Genomic DNA, 13,529 nt, shown 5'->3' on the forward strand with positions numbered 1-13,529 from the left:
TTAAAATTACAATATAATACAATATATTGTCTATATATGTATACTTATATAATACAATATACATAAAAAATATCATATTTTGAGATATAATTTATTATATCGTAGTGCAATATATAATAGTACAAAATAATATATTATATAATAGTAAATCCATGTTTGTTATTGTATTTTATTTTTATGATGAATTTCAATAAAAACGATAAATGTTCTTTATATGCATCATGAATGGTTTTATTTTAATTTATAAAATCATGAATTCCATTATATAGGTTATATAAATTCATGAATTCCGTTTATTTACATTTGTTCAGTCGATACAAATAAATATATCCATTACATATAAGTTACTGATTAAATTTTGTTTATATTTACATTTTCATTAAAATTATATAAATCCTTTTAGAAATAAATTATACTTCATAATGAAATTCAGTATGGTTGTTATAATTTTTATCAAGAACAATTTTTATAACTTCTATATAAACTCATTTAATACTGATAATGAAGCTAACTTTAACTTATATTTAGATCAATTTAAAAGAAAAAAAAAATCGATTTTAACATACATAAAAACAATTCAATACAATAACATATCCGTATATCAAGTTACAAATTATCTTGATTAAAAAGTATTGAATAATTTTTTATAAATTTACCCTAAATTTCTTTTCAGTTACGTTTTGAAAGATATGGATGTTGATTAAATAATTAAAGACAATATCTATGATTGTCAACATCAAATTCAAATTCAAATTCAAATTCAAAACTAAGTTACATCCGATAATTCGAATATATAAGACACAATATCAAAATTATTGTAATTCTTTATAAATATGATAAAAGAATGCTCAATCTTGATTTTCTTTTGAAAACACAAATTGATTGATTGATATTTTGAATTTATATAACATCCACATATGGTTTAATAATATTCGTTAGCTATAACATATAATTCAACATTTTTTCCTTAACAAGCCCGTGATTTTACGGGTCATTAAACTAATACACACACACGCACACACACACACAAACACACACACACACACACACACATATATATATATATATATATATATATATATATATATATATATATATATATATATATATATATATATATATATATATATTTACAAATAATTAAAATTACAATATAATACAATATATAGTCTATATATGTATACTTATATAATACTATATACATAAAAAATATCATATTTTGAGATATAATTTATTATATAGTAGTGCAATATATAATAGTACAAAATAATATATTATATAATAGTAATTATATATATATATATATATATATATATATATATATATATATATATATATTATATATATATTATATAAAATATAATACAATATAAAATTATAATGTAGATAAATATTACTGAAACAACCCAACTCGTATTTAAACCGACCCATAAAATTTTTTTTTCTTTATAATTCATTAATATCATTAACATTTAGGTCTCAATTATGTTTCCAAAAACATCTTTAATACAATAGTAAGTTTAATCGACTTTTAAAACATTTAATACATAGTTTAAATAACCAACAAAATCGAGCATGGTGATTGGGGATACGCTACCCAATCCGAATAACTCCAAAAGCACATCATCTAAAGCACCCTACGCGAGTCCACTAGTCCCCATGCTTACCCGAGCCACCGCCTCCATGAAAATCTATAAAAATGTAAACAACGAGAGGGTAAGCTAACGCTTAGTGAGTGAGAATATACTACATACATATATATGCATAAAATGGACACGCCACACAAGTAATCAAATAACGCATACCGGAGTATCCAATCATAAAGGCAAGCTAAGCTAAGCATACCGTACGATCACTAAGCAACAAGCTAAAATAACAACAAATATAAGTTCACCAACGAAGATGTGAACAACGCCAATAAGCTACACCCGGAGGGTTAGCTACATCACAACAATACGACAATATGTAAAACAAAATATAAACGTCTATGGTTAACCCCTTAACCCAATACCAAAATCGACTACCAATTACCAAAATGAAGATTGGCCGAACTACACGAGCCTTAGTAAATCCGCATCCACATGAGACTACTATCTTCATTACCACAACAACATCGAGGTTGGCCGAACTACATGAGCCTTAGTGAATCCGAAACCACACGAGATCACTACCTCAATAAGATTACCGAACTACACGCGTCACCGTGAATCCGAACTACACGAGACTCACTTCCGATAAGATGACCGAACTACATGTGTCAACGTGAATCCGCATCCACACGTGATCCACTTCTCCAATCACAACCCACATCATCGGGGTATTCCAATCCACAACACAATATCTAGTGATAACGTACACACAAAGTGTGCACCTCGCCAAAGGTGGTCAACCAAAACGCACAACCGTGCCAATTGAACCCATACACAAGTCCATCAAATCCACCTATATGTGAAGTGAGCTCTATAACCGAGAACCACTTCACCCGACCCGCACCCATCCTGCACATACATATGCACATAGGATATTAACACTCACCTTGTCGCCTTGATGAATGCCACCGAAATAATCCGCAACTCGCCGATGGAATGTACCTATTCCATTTATCACATAACAAACAACACAATTAGGGTGGAGCACAAACCAACCCATATTGACAACTGGCGCAAATTCGACCCAATTGCACTTACAAGTCCAAAACGCGCCCAAACTAACCAATAATCACTAACGCTAGTGACAATGGTCCTAATGCATCAATTAAACCCAATCACAAGTGTTAAATACCAAACTTGCCCAATTTAACACCTAAACCCTAATTTTGACCCATTTCAAAATTAGTCAACCAACACACCCAAAATGAGTTCCAACACTTCCATAATCACTAATCATAGTGATTACACTCAATTTAAAGCCCTAAACAAGGCTAAATGATCAACCAACCCAAAACCCGCCTTCATCACTAATAAACTCGAATCCTAGTTATTATCTTCCATTAACAACTAGGGGGGTTCCATGTATGAACATACAATCAAAAGCCCTAAATTTAGATGAAGAACACGAAAATGAAATTCGGAGTTAGAGCTTACCGCTAGTATCACCTTGAAGCTAAGAACGAGGAGAACAAACTTGTCTCTTACGCTTTCGATCAAAACCCGCTTCTTTATTTCCCAAAATCCCTTTGAATCAATTGGAGTTTGAAGTTTTTGAGAGGAAAATGAGAAGAAAAGGAAAAAGAAATGAAGAAATGAAATGAGTGGATGAGATTAAGATCTCAAATCTGGATCACACGCGAAAAGACCAAAATTCCCTTGAACCTTATTTAAAATTACTAAAATTTGGTACCAGTTGGTCAGTATCGCCGCGGCCACCTTTATCGCACCGTGACATTAGGCGTGGTCTGGTGCCTGTCTTACCATGCCTCCTGATTCTGAATTGCTTGTATTGTCGCGCCGCGAACCATACCTCCGCGCCGCGACCTTTAACATGGTTTGATCCATTTTCTCGCACACATGAACTTCACACACGAACATGTCTCAATCCTTCATACTCTAGTCGTACCTACACAATACTCTTATATATCACGTACGGGGAAAAACAGAGTGTTACAATTACATCATTAGTTGAAAATATTAAATTTTTTAGCTCGCTAACATAAATTGGTTGAATGATAAATTGTTAGCCCGTTAAATTTATTTAACATTATTTTTACACATTAATATTTATTCTAAATATTATCATAAATCATAACGTTTTTTGTTAATTACACGTGAACATTCATTTTAAATATTATCATACATCTTATATCTTATTTATATGTTAACTATTTGAAAATGTGTGGCTCGGATATATATATATATATATATATATATATATATATATATATATATATATATATATATATATATATATATATATATATATATATATATATATATATATATATATATATATATATATATATCAAGAGGGAAACACCTTTTTTGGGTGAAAAGGGAAGTAATTTTTTGTGTTTTTTCTGAATTTTTTACAGTCATTAAGATCACGTAAAAATATAAATATTTAAAAAAGACACTTTATGATAAATGTTATTATTTTGACCAGAAAATGGTCGAAGAATAAAGATAAACGCTCGAAAAATAACATGCATCACGATGACTGTTATCAGGAATAACATTCATTGATGAATGTTATTTCTTCGAGTATTTTATAGTAAAAATAATAATATTTATCACAAGTGTCTTTTTTTAATGTTCGTAATTTCACTTAATCTTAATGTTTATAAAAAAAAAATTTCTGAAAGAACAAAAATAATTTACCTCCCATTTCCCCCCGAAAATATGTTTCCCTCATGATGACGACTATATACATACATATATATATACATATATACATATATATATATATATATATATATATATACACATATATACATATATATATATACATATACATATATACGTATACATATATATATATATATATATATATACGTATATATACATATATATATATACGTATATATATATATATATATATATATATATATATATACGATGTTTGTCTAAAATACTCTTGTTGTGTATTTAAAAAACGTTGTGTGACGCCCCGTACAAAATTAACGTGTACGAATCATCAACAACAGGATCATTACAAGGTCAAACACTATATGCCGTTTTAAAATAAGTTTGCATTCATAAGAAAGGGTGACGTCATAACTAACATCAAAAGTTTTACAAACGATAGTAGGCTTCTACGAATAGAAGCAATTGACAATAATGCGAGACCCAATGGTCATTACAAATTCATTGTTTCAAAAGTAACATAGTTGTGAATGCAAGGTAAACGTTTCATGCAGATACATCTCTAACAAAAGTAGCTGGAGTCTACACACCAAGACTACTACAGCGGAAGCATCAAACCTCTAAACACCTGAGAAAACATGCTTAAAAATGTCAACACGAATGTTGGTGAGCTATAGTTTAAATTGTAACAGTAATGTAAGGTAGGCCACGAGATTTCGTATTTCAAAACAGTATGAAAAGTATATGTTCAACCGTGGGCACTTGGAAACTAACTTAACGTAATAACACCCCCTAAAAGTACACTTGGCGAGTGCGTAAGTTTACAAAGTATTTAACACCCGTTAAATGCTAGTGCGACTAGTCCGAGTGGGGATGTCAAACTCTATGGATCCATATCTAAGATTCGGGTTCACCGGTTCAAAAACCAATGACTAAACGTTACCGAGCTAAGGGGAAAGTTTATGCCGTTATATAACCCACACATATATAAAGTTTAAGTACTCTTGCCTAGTATGTAAAACGTAAAAAGTGCATGTATTCTCAGTTCCCAAAATAGTTAAAGTAAAAAGAGATGCTATAACTCACAGTGAAAAGTGGTAAAGTCGGTACGAGATAAGTAAGCAAGTAGTTGGTCCGAAAGGTCCTCAACCTAAGTCAAAAGTTACTAAGTCAGTAAATTGGTCCCAAAGATTTAAAAGTATGTAAACTAGGTCTTAAGTATCATCATCATTCAACACCATAAGTAAAAAGTAAAGTAAGTTTTCAATCAAGAATAGAGATCGAAACAAAGGCTTACTTCGTTCAGCTGCCACGACCTCTATACAAACAAAAATGAGGTAAGACCAGTGGTCATGGCTCCGTATGTGAGTCCTTTAATCACTGACCAATTTTCAGAACCAAACTTGTCTTCGTTTGACCGTGGCGACGGTTTAAGTGCGAGTAGGTCAGAAATTTCAGCACAACGTTAAAAGGGCGTAGTGACTTTCGGAAGGCTATAAATCCTAAACCGTAAATCGGATTAAGAAGAGGCCTAAACGGAAAATCATCTACTCGAACCGAACTAAATGGAAATAAACTTTCTAGTATCCAGGGTGTAACGACCCTGGATTTTCCAACGTTAATTTATTAATAATTATTATTAATACTTGTGATTAAATGAATGTATTGTTTATATACATTTACTTATTACCATGATTGACTTTAAATGTTCGACACATCTTTGTGATACACGTACATTACACGAATAATATTTTCAAATATTATTTACATTCATGATTAAGTTTTATTAATCATTTTTAATTAACTATGGATACTAGTTAATTACTTGGGCTTTGATTAGTGTTAATGGACTTAAGAGCCCACTCTACTTCTTTAATGGACTAGTTAGCCCATTTTATTATGTAAGTATCACTTAAGACTTAACTAGTTAGTTTAATGCTTATAGAATCTTGTTACTTACTTAGTTACACCATGTTCCAACACCATGCCATCTTATAACCATCTTTTAAGCCTTTACATGAGATTACCTTGTGGATCTTTCTCCTCCCCCTTCCCTTGTACAAGCCGTCGGCCATAGGGCCTTTAGAGGAGTTTTTGGTTCATTTTTTTTTATTTACTTCATTCACTTGTTTCCTTTCATATTACACACACACTTTTACTTGCAAATTCCTCTCAACTTTTCTCTCATTTTCTCTCCTTTCTTGTAAGTAACTTGAAGCTTTTTCTTCTCTTCTTTTCTTTGAAAAACCGTAAACATATACATAGATAATCATCATCATCACTTGTTTCATGTTGTTGTTTAATTACTTGTTTCATGTTGTTGTTTGATTTCTTGTTCATTGTTGTTGATTGTTACTTGTTCTTAGTTATTATTTACTTACTAGTACAAGAATCAAACTTTCTAGTTTGATTCTTCTTATCATCTTGTATTACAAGAACAAACAAGAATAAAACTTTCTAGTTTATGTTCTACATTTAATGTTTTGAAAGATTTAAGGTTCATGTGTTGTTAAACTCATACTTGTGATTCATGATTGAAACTTAAAGTTTACTTTCCTTAAAGATCAAGACTTTGGCTTGAATCTTTAAAGTATGAACAACCATGACTTGTTACTTGATTATTTAGTTTACTACATCATTTTCTTGTACATTTAAAATTTGTGTTTATGGATTAATGGTCAAGAATTACAAGTTAATCTTGATCTCATCTTTTCTTGAACAAAAGTTAACTTTATAACTTCAAGAACATGGAAGTATAACTTTTAGTTATAACTTCATATACTTGTGATGGATCTAATTTCTATAGCTTATAGTCTACTTATTTTGTCATTAACAAAAGCTTGTAAGCTTACATACACTTTACAAGATGAAAATCTAAGTTTTGTACCTTATGGTTTCATTAAAGTAAAGATTCAAGTATTATTACTTAGGATTTAACTTAATAACTTTAGATCTAGACCTTTGGGTCTTGGATCTTCAAGATCTAACTAAAAACTATGTTCTACATCTTAAGATCTTGATTAGTTAGTTTACTTTCAAGTTTGTAGCTCAAATATTACTTTTATAGTTCATGTATGTGTCGGATCTAAGATTTTGATGTAACTTTGGTTCATCAAGCTACTTGCAACACTTAAATGAGTTGTGCTACATGTCTTAGACTTACACAAGTGTTATGATGGTCAAACCTTGGTTAAGATGATGCAAACACATCAACGAGTTGTACACTTGAAGCTATATGCATCAAGGATGAGAACCGTGATAAGCATCGAGCACCAAGAACCCACCAGAACCTACTGTTTACTGTTTCTGGGTCTGATCAGTATGACCTGGGCTACTCTAAAGATGATTTTCAGTTAGCTATGTTCTAGTAGATAACTTTTCAATTAGGACTCGCCTTAATCCGAGTTACGGTTTAGGATTTATGGCCCTCCGATCGTCACTATGTCCTTTTAACGTTGTGCTGAAAATTCTGACCTACTCGCACTTAGACCGTCGCCACGGTCAAACGAAGATGAGTTTGATTCTGGAATTTTTACCACAAATAAAGGACTCATATACGGAGCCATGGCCACTGGTCTCACCTTATTTAAGTAGGTATAGAGGCCGTGGTGACTGATCCAAGTCAGCCTTTGTTTTAAACTTCTTTCATAAACGAAACTTACTTTACACCTCTTGTTTGATGATGAATGATGATGACCTTTAAGACCTAATTTACATACATTTAAACCTATTGGGACAATTTACTGACTTAGTACTATTTGACTTAGGTTGAGGACTTTCCGGACCTACGTACTTGCTTATTTCCCGACTCGACTTTACCACTACTTTACCACTGTGAGTCATAGCATCCCTTTTTACTTTAACTATTTTGGGAACTAAGAATACATGCGCATTTTACGTTTTACATACTAGGCACGAGTACTTAAACTTATATATGTGTGGGTTATACAACGAAATAAACATTCCCTTTAGCTCGGTAACGTTTAGTCATTGGTTTTTGAACCGGTGAACGCAAATCTTAGATATGGATCCATAGGGTTTGACATCCCCACTCGGGCTAGTTGCGCTAGTATTTAACAAGTGTTTAATACTTCGTAAACATACGCACTCGCCAAGTGTACTTTCAGGGGGTATTATAAACGTTAAGTTAGTTACCAAGTGCCCACGGTTAAACATATACTTTATCATACTGTTTTGAAACGCTCTTTGTAGCACTGAAATTGTAACATCCCGCATTTTCCGTTAAATTATTTTAACGCCCGTCTTTTTCTTTTAAATAATGCCCTTCGTATCTAGATTCGTATCCTTGTTAAGTAACATTTTAAATATTCTCGTTATCGGATTATAACGTCTCCCGTACTCCCGTGTAATTTAAAATATTCGTTCGGTTAACTCTCGCACCCGATTACAAACTAAAGGGACTAGTTTTGCCAAAAAGACAAAGAGGTGACTAGCACTTTGACTAGTCAACCTCCTCCCCATCTTTCTTTTATTTTCTTTTCCATTTTCTTCTCATACTTCTCCATTTTCTTTCAATCTTTCAAAAAGCAATTCATCATCTAATTTTGATTTAGGAAGCTCACAACAAATCCGACTACATATTCTTGATCCTCGTTTCATCCTCTTCGATTTGATACCAACCTCATCCATTTTGGGTAACTTTCTAAAATCACTAATTTTATGTGTTCTTGAGATTTTGAGTTATAAAGTTGTTAATTAGTGTCTATGGCTCATTGTGATGTCGTGTATGTAAATTGTATGCTCGATTCGTTGTTTTTGGTGTAACTAGTTCAATATGAAAATTACTTGCTAAATCCTTGATTTTGGATGATCAAATGTTGTTAGATTGTTAAAGTGCATGTTTTAAAAGTGTTACTAGTATCATTAGCTTCGGTTTGATGTATAGGTTGATTAAGGAAACTCCAAGAACATGATTAATGATTTTGTGAACTTGGATTAGGGTTTGATAAGCTTTACATGAACTTTTGATGCGTCAAATGCTATGAGATATTGTTGTTAAGTGTTTTGTTGCAATGTGTGTTTGATTACCTTCGAAACGGCATAACATACATGTAAATTGGTTGCCCGAATCATAAAATGCGTTTTTGGAACTTGAACTTAGATTATGAATGTTTAATTTCGGTTTTTGGTTGTTATAAGTGCAAGTTTGATTGATGATATGTGTTTAGTTGCATTCCTCGTCAAAATACCTTTCCAACGATGTATGATAGGCGTTATAAGTGTTTACGGGTCAAGAGTTGTGTTTGAATTGGTTTTGGCTCGTGCATATTTGTGGAAAACAGAAACAGACCTGTACAGGGGGTGGCGCGGCGCGCCCCTTACCCGCGCGGCGCGCAGAATAGGCTGAACAGATTCTGACCTCCTTGTCCATTTACACGCGAAATGTTTGACTAGCTACCGACCTCCGATTCACATGAAACTTGTTCTAATATACTTATATATGAATATTTAGCATAGAAAAATAGTCCGGGACCCGACCCGAACATGTTGACTTTTTCGTTGACTTTGACCCGACCAAGTTTGACTTTTTGTCAAACTTAACCAATTAATTATGCAATCTTCCTAACATGCTTTTATACTTGTATCTTGCATGAAACTTGACAATTTGCTTCACATGCTATATTAATCGAGTCGTATCGAGCCATAGGACTAATTGAACATCTTTGACCTATCGCGTTTACCGTTATTGATACAACCTATATGTTTAGGTCGAGACTAGCTTTGTCTTTGCACGCGTTTACTTGTCGAAGTACTTTATTACTCTTGCACTCAAGGTGAGATCATAGTCCCACTTTTTAATCACTTTTATTCTTTACACCGTGGGCTGAGAAACACATACATTTCATACTTATTTACTTTTCATGCTTTTACATTGTGAACAAATACGAATACAAAGATGCATACGAGTTTGAACAAAAGTCCTCAATCCAATTATCATTAGTTCCACTTGCAGGGTGTAAGTGTAAGCGTGTAATTATGTTGTGTGGCCATACGGGTTTAACAAACCCTCATTCAGACGGTTCGCTACCGTTAGTGAATGAAATATAATTTCAACAATGTATAGTGTAAGTTCTAACACTAAATTCAAAATTCAGAGGGAAGATTCGGTTAAGCCTTGATAATTGGGTGCTCGTGATACAAATACTATTTTGGAATGTGAATGATTCTGGTTGAGCAATTCTTAAAGAACCTTGTGGTTCAATGCAATTTACTTACTAAACCTATGATTTCACCAACGTTTTTCGTTGACAGATTTCTATGTTTTTCTCAGGTCACTACACGTTATGTGAAACATGCTTCCGCTTACTATTTGATACTTGCATTGGATGTCGAGTATACGTGCATTTCATGGAGCATCTTTTGACTTTACTTTAAACTGTGTCGCCTAGATTTCATTTGTACATATAACCTTGTAACTTAACTTTTGGTTGAACTATTCTTGTAAACTTTGAAACAATCTTTATTTTGAAATGAAGGCGACATATTTCGGTCAAACGTTATTTTAAAGACTTATAATCAGGTAATGGGACCCACGTAGCCGACGCCGTCACTTGACGATTTGTCGGGGTCGCTACAGTTGGTATCAGAGCCTTGGTTGTAGGGATTTAGAGTTCATTTGTGTCCACCCCGAGTCATAAGGTACATAGGTGAATCTAGACTACAACCGGCATATAGACTGAAGTAGGAATTACTTGACTATTTGTGCATTTATACTCGAACTCTTCTATCATATCTAACTAGTATTCGATCTTGATCTTACATGGATAAATTTTGTTGATGCGCCACCTTGACTTTATGAAGTAATGTTAAATGCACATGAGAATCAGGGTAACATAATTTCCGGGATTATATTACGGTGATTCACATGGACGTTCCGACATTATGACATAAAGAATTTAGGGCGAGTCAAGGAAAATTTTTTCTCTATCCTTAATCCATACTCCGGTTAGTATTGTTAAAAATACTAACCAACGATATTCTTGTGTCTTGAAGGAACAATGGCTCCTCGTCGTGTACGCCGCAATGAAACTCCCGAACAAGCTCTCGAACGGATGATAGCTACCGCCGTAGATGCGGCCATGGCCGGTCACTCATCCAACAACAATAATAATAACAACCACAATGAAATGTCCCGTTCTTATTGATTAAAAACGTTCCATATTAATTGATTTCGTTGCGAGGTTTTGACCTCTATATGAGACGTTTTTCAAAGACTGCATTCATTTTTAAACAAACCATAACCTTTATTTCATCAATAAAGGTTTAAAAAACTTTACGTAGATTATCAAATAATGATAATCTAAAATATCCTGTTTACACACGACCATTACATAATGGTTTACAATACAAATATGTTACAACAAAATAAGTTTCTTGAATGCAGTTTTTACACAATATCATACAAGCATGGACTCCAAATCTTGTCCTTATTTAAGTATACGACAGCGGAAGCTCTTAATAATCACCTGAGAATAAACATGCTTAAAACGTCAACAAAAATGTTGGTGAGTTATAGGTTTAATCTATATATATCAAATCGTAACAATAGACCACAAGATTTCATATTTCAATACACATCCCATACATAGAGATAAAAATCATTCATATGGTGAACACCTGGTAACCGACAATAACAAGATGCATATATAAGAATATCCCCATCATTCCGGGACACCCTTCGGATATGATATAAATTTCGAAGTACTAAAGCATCCGGTACTTTGGATGGGGTTTGTTAGGCCCAATAGATCTATCTTTAGGATTCGCGTCAATTAGGGTGTCTGTTCCCTAATTCTTAGATTACCAGACTTAATAAAAAGGGGCATATTCGATTTCGATAATTCAACCATAGAATGTAGTTTCACGTACTTGTGTCTATTTTGTAAATCATTTATAAAACCTGCATGTATTCTCATCCCAAAATATTAGATTTTAAAAGTGGGACTATAACTCACTTTCACAGATTTTTACTTCGTCGGGAAGTAAGACTTGGCCACTGGTTGATTCACGAACCTATAACAATATATACATATATATCAAAGTATGTTCAAAATATATTTACAACACTTTTAATATATTTTGATGTTTTAAGTTTATTAAGTCAGCTGTCCTCGTTAGTAACCTACAACTAGTTGTCCACAGTTAGATGTACAGAAATAAATCGATAAATATTATCTTGAATCAATCCACGACCCAGTGTATACGTATCTCAGTATTGATCACAACTCAAACTATATATATTTTGGAATCAACCTCAACCCTGTATAGCTAACTCCAACATTCACATATAGAGTGTCTATGGTTGTTCCGAAATATATATAGATGTGTCGACATGATAGGTCGAAACATTGTATACGTGTCTATGGTATCTCAAGATTACATAATATACAATACAAGTTGATTAAGTTATGGTTGGAATAGATTTGTTACCAATTTTCACGTAGCTAAAATGAGAAAAATTATCCAATCTTGTTTTACCCATAACTTCTTCATTTTAAATCCGTTTTGAGTGAATCAAATTGCTATGGTTTCATATTGAACTCTATTTTATGAATCTAAACAGAAAATGTATAGGTTTATAGTCGGAAAAATAAGTTACAAGTCGTTTTTGTAAAGGTAGTCATTTCAGTCGAAAGAACGACGTCTAGATGACCATTTTAGAAAACATACTTCCACTTTGAGTTTAACCATAATTTTTGGATATAGTTTCATGTTCATAATAAAAATCATTTTCTCAGAATAACAACTTTTAAATCAAAGTTTATCATAGTTTTTAATTAACTAACCCAAAACAGCCCGCGGTGTTACTACGACGGCGTAAATCCGGTTTTACGGTGTTTTTCGTGTTTCCAGGTTTTAAATCATTAAGTTAGCATATCATATAGATATAGAACATGTGTTTAGTTGATTTTAAAAGTCAAGTTAGAAGGATTAACTTTTGTTTGCGAACAAGTTTAGAATTAACTAAACTATGTTCTAGTGATTACAAGTTTAAACCTTCGAATAAGATAGCTTTATATGTATGAATCGAATGATGTTATGAACATCATTACTACCTTAAGTTCCTTGGATGAACCTACTGGAAAAGAGAAAAATGGATCTAGCTTCAATGGATCCTTGGATGGCTCAAAGTTCTTGAAGCAAAATCATGACACGAAAACAAGTTCAAGTAAGATCATCACTTGAAATAAGATTGTTATAGTTATAGAA

This window comes from Rutidosis leptorrhynchoides, chromosome 7, assembly GCF_046630445.1.
Source record: "Rutidosis leptorrhynchoides isolate AG116_Rl617_1_P2 chromosome 7, CSIRO_AGI_Rlap_v1, whole genome shotgun sequence".
NCBI lineage: Eukaryota > Viridiplantae > Streptophyta > Magnoliopsida > Asterales > Asteraceae > Rutidosis > Rutidosis leptorrhynchoides.